Here is a 5,166-nt window from a genome sequence, read left to right as displayed (position 1 = left end):
TTATTCCAAATAAAATGCTTAGCATCACTTTTAATTTTATCTTTTTGGGCCTTAGATGCTAAGGGAGGAAAAACAGAAGCAACTAAATAATTGACAATATTAGCAAACCAGGGAGTAGAAAGAGAGTCAAAAATACTATACAGTATATACAAATGATCATCCGGGAAATCATCCCGAATAGGTGAATCTGCATCAGATACACGTTCGATCCGACTCAAATGATCAGCAACTAGATTTTGTGCTCCGCTCCTATCACGGATCTCCAAGTCAAACTCTTGGAGCCAGAGCATCCATCGGATCAACCTAGGCTTAGAATCAGCCTTCTTCAACAAGTACTTTAAAGCTGCATGGTCGGTATAAACAATAATGCGGGTACCAAGCAAATAAGATCGAAATTTTTCAAGAGCAAAAACTATGGCTAGAAGCTCCTTCTCAGTAGTAGTATAATTCGCTTGGGCAGCATCTAAAGTCCTAGAAGCATAGTATATCACCCTGGGCAATTTATCAATTTTCTGAGCAAGGATAGCCCCCAATGCATAATTTGATGCATCACACATAAGCTCAAAAGGGGCTGTCCAGTCGGGTGCCTGGATGATGGGGGTGGTAGTCAGCGCTCTTTTGAGGCAATCAAAAGCCTCTTTGCATCTGTCATTAAAGTCAAACTCCACCTCCTTTTGCAACAAGTTGGACAATGGAAAGGCTACTTTGCTAAAATCCCTTATAAAGCGCCTGTAGAATCCTGCATGACCAAGAAAAGATCGCACCTCTCGCACACAAGAGGGGTAAGGCAATTGTGAAATAACAGAAATTTTTGCAGGATCTACTTCAATACCCTTATTGGAAATAATGTGGCCTAAAACTATACCTTGCTCAACCATAAAATGACATTTTTCAAAATTTAGAACAAGGTTAGTTTCAATGCATCTATTCAAAACTTTTTCCAAACTATTCAAACAACCATCAAAAGAGGATCCATATACAGTGAAATCATCCATAAACACCTCTATGCAATTTTCTAAAAAATCACTGAAAATACTAATCATGCACCGCTGGAAGGTACCAGGGGCATTGCACAGGCCGAAAGGCATCCTCCTATAGGCAAAAGTGCCAAAGGGGCAGGTGAATGTGGTCTTTTCCTGATCCTCAGGAGCAATAGTAATTTGCATATAACTAGAAAAACCATCAAGGAAACAGTAGTGGGATTTACCTGCCAGGCGTTCAAGCATCTGGTCAATGAATGGCAGGGGAAAATGGTCCTTTTTGGTAACCTGGTTCAGCCTCCTATAGTCAATGCAGACTCTCCAATTGTTCTGCACCCGAGTAGGAATCAGCTCCTCCTTCTCATTTCTGATCACTGTGAGGCCGGTCTTCTTCGAGACTACATGGACGGGACTCACCCATTGGCTGTCAGAGATAGGATAAATGATTCCAGCTTACAAAAGCTTGGTTATCTCCTTCTTCACTACATCAAGAATCTCCGGGTTGAGTCTTCTCTGTGGCTGTCTTACTGGTTTAGCTCCATCCTCTAAATTTATTCGATGCATACATGTGGATGGGCTAATACCAGGAATGCCCGCCAGGGTCCAGCCTATAGCCTTCTTATGCTTCTTGAGAACTGACAACAACTTCTCCTCTTGCTCATCAGCAAGGGAGGCAGATATAATCACTGGAAAACTCTTGCTATCATCCAAGTAAGCGTATTTTAAATTTGATGGCAGAGGCTTCAATTCTGGTGTGGTCGGCTGGACAGTGGTAGAAGGAGATGGTTTCTCAGCCTTTACCTCATAAAGAAAGTCAGAGGTATGTGTACTTCCTGAAACATGGTTAGTCCTATCTGACTCTATAAAATCAATCTCAAGAGGTAAAACACCACCACCAGACATGCAATCAATATCACTCTCAAATTCACTCTCAGATTCACTCTCAGCATCAAATTCAGACATATGATCAAGTACAATTTCAGACTCAATGCATGAAGAGTGAGAGGCATGCAGATTAGAATAAAGATCAGTCATGTATTCATCAACAACATGGTCAATTATTTCAGCACGAAATACAAAAAGATCTTCAGATGGGTATTTCATAGCATCCAGAATATTAAAATGAACAGTTATATCACCAAACTCCATGGATAGTGTGCCTGCATAAACATCTATCTTAGTTCTAGCAGTTTTCATAAAGGGTCTGCCTAGAATGATGGGAACTGATCCTTGAGAAAATCCATCTTCCATATTCAAAATATAAAAATCAACAGGGAAAATCAGTTCACCGACTCTAACTAAGACATCTTCTATGAAACCAACAAGGTAGGCAACACTTCTATTAGCTAAATGAATTACCACATCAGTTGACTGCAAGGGACCTAGAGATAGAGAATTAAAAATAGACAGAGGCATAACACTAATAGAAGCTCCTAAATCTAGCATGGCATTGTCAAACTTACTATTCCCTATAATAGAAGGTATGCTGAATGTACCTGGATCTTTGCATTTTTCAGGAATTTGAGGAACAGATTTACCAATCAATGCGGAGACATTTCTGCCCATGCTAATCCGTTCACTTCCTTTAAGCTTCTGCTTATTAGTGCACAGCTCCTCCAAGAATTTGGCATATCTTGGAATTTGCTTTATTGCATCCAACAGAGGTATGTTTACCTCTACTTTTCTAAATGTGTCCAAGATCTCTTTCTCTGCCTCTTCCATTTTTTTTGTTGGAAACTGCTCTTGGAGGGAATGGAAGAGGGGGAATGTGCTGCTTCTGCAAATCATAATTACTTGTGGAAGAAGATTCACCTGCACAGAAATTGTTATGTAAATTTTTGTCATCACCTTTTTCTGGAGTAGAGTGAAGTTTGGCAGGTTCATTTGCAGATGAGGAAGGTGCTACGGGTTGAGGTCCTTGACACTGCTTTCCCGACCTCAATGAAATGGCACTAACATTTTTGGGATTTTGGACAGCTTGAGAAGGCAACTTGTCAGAATTTTGGGACTGTTGTTGATTCAATTGGGTAGCCAATTGTCCCATCTGATTGGTTAAGCTCTGAATGGAGGCTCTGGTCTCTTGCTGAAACTGCATGTTCTGCATAGTCATTTGCCTCACAAGTTCTTCGAGGGAAGGTTGTGGAGGGGCCTCAACTGTTGGCTGTTTCTAGGGTTGTTGCTGTTGTTGGATTGGTGGAGGAATGTATGGTCTGCTTGGGCCAGTAGCATTTTGGAAGGAAGGAGCAGGCTGCTGTTGTTGTTGCTGAGGGCTGGACCATCTAAGGTTAGGGTGATTCCTCCATCCAGGGTTGTATCTGTTGCTGGAGAGGTCATAATTGTTCTGCTGTGGTTGATTTTGCTGCTGAGGTTGAGGAGGTCTATTGTAAATATTTGCAGCAAAAGCTTCAGGCTACTCGATTGCTCTAGGTTGCTGCATGGAAGGGCAAAGGTTTGTATGGTGGTCAGCAGAGGAGCACAAACCACAAACCCTTGCGACAGGTACAGATTTCTGATTCAAGGCCAGTTGGGTTACCAAGTTAACCAATGCATCCAGTTTGCCTTCAAGCTTCTTAGTTTCAGATGATGCAGATGGGTTTGTAGCTACCTCATGCACTCCTCTAATGATTATGGCATCATTTCTGGCGCTAAACTGCTGAGAGTTGGAAGCCATCTTCTCAATTAAATTTCTGGCTTCAGCAGGAGTCATGTCTCCAAGGGCTCCACCACTGGCAGCATCTATCATACTTCTCTCCATGTTACTGAGTCCTTCATAAAAATATTGGAGAAGAAGTTGCTTCGAAATCTGATGGTGAGGGCAACTGGCACATAGTTTTTTAAATCGCTCCCAGTACTCATACAGGCTCTCTCCACTGAGTTGTCTAATACCTGAGATATCTTTCCTGATGGCTGTGGTCCTGGAAGCAAGGAAATTTTTTTCTAAGAATACTCTCTTAAGGTCATCCCAGCTCGTGATGGACCTTGGAGCAAGGTAATACAACCAGTCCTTTGCCACTCCCTCCAGAGAATGAGGAAAAGCCTTCAGAAATATGTGATCCTCCTGGACATCTGGGGGTTTCATGGTGGAGCAGACAATATGAAATTCCTTCAAATGTTTGTGCGGGTCTTCACCTGCAAGGCCATGAAACTTTGGAAGCAAATGAATCAGTCCAGTTTTAAGAACATATGGGACATCCTCATCAGGGTATTGGATGCACAAGCTTTCGTAGGTGAAATCAGGTGCAGCCATTTCCCTTAGAGTCCTCTCACGGGGTGGAGGTTGTGCCATGTTCTCAGAATGTGCAAAATCAGAATGCTCAAAATTATAATGCTCCAAATCAGGATGTTCAAAATTACCAATAACAGAATGCACAGATTCACCAGTAATGGAATGCTCAGGATGATCAAAAGGTATAAAATGATGCCTAACTAATCTGTGAAATGTCCTATCTATCTCAGGATCAAAGGGTTGTAAGTCAGATGGATTTCCTCTAGTCATACACTACATTCAGCATGCACACAACTAGTTGCCTTGTCATGTAAATAAAGGTGTAGGTTTGAACTACAGCTACCTTCAAATGATATCCAAATGACTTGAAATTTTGTGAGCAACCTTATAAAATGATGAGAGGATAGCACAAAAAATTTCAGACAAAAATTCAAAAGTCTAACTATGAAAGCTAAAATTGGTGGGTTAAGAAAAATAAGTGAATAAAACTTGAAAAATAAAAAACTTTTGACAGAATCGCTTTTTTTTGGACGATGGAGACCTCAGCCGGCCTATGGCAGGCAGCCACGGCGTAGGAAAGTTTTTTCTACCCCAAATGCATATATAATAATTGCAATTCTGATAACCGGAGCAAAAGTTATGGCCGTTTGAAGTTTTGACAAACACAAAATTTGCTAGTTTTTTGGAATTTCAAATCTGACCAAACTAAAGGCTCTAGCTATTTTTCCCACAAAATATGGATTAAAAGAAGTTACCACAAAAAAATTCAGCCAAAAATAACAACCTTAGCTACTAAAACAAAAAATCACAAATAAGTCAGCATGGGTGGTTGCTAAAATCCGTCTCTAATTGATTTCTACTACTACTCTGTTTTGCTGCAAGCAAAAGTGGTCGCTAAGTCCGTCGCAAAACATTATTCACAGCAAAACACCCAAGACTGAAACAAGGGAAACGCTTAAT

The 5,166-nt window shown here is 40.9% G+C and overlaps 1 non-coding gene across 1 annotated transcript; it reads left to right on the top strand.

Moving 5' to 3' along the window:
- Window positions 1-3,781: 3,781 nt before the first annotated feature.
- LOC114401003 lies at window positions 3,782-3,888 on the top strand. Its single transcript, XR_003664119.1, has one exon. It is a non-coding gene; the product is annotated as a small nucleolar RNA R71 (small nucleolar RNA).
- Window positions 3,889-5,166: the final 1,278 nt, after the last annotated feature.

This window comes from Glycine soja, chromosome 19 (genome assembly GCF_004193775.1).
Source record: "Glycine soja cultivar W05 chromosome 19, ASM419377v2, whole genome shotgun sequence".
In the NCBI taxonomy this organism is placed as follows: domain Eukaryota; kingdom Viridiplantae; phylum Streptophyta; class Magnoliopsida; order Fabales; family Fabaceae; genus Glycine; species Glycine soja.
This window is presented reverse-complemented; position numbering and strand designations above follow the sequence as displayed.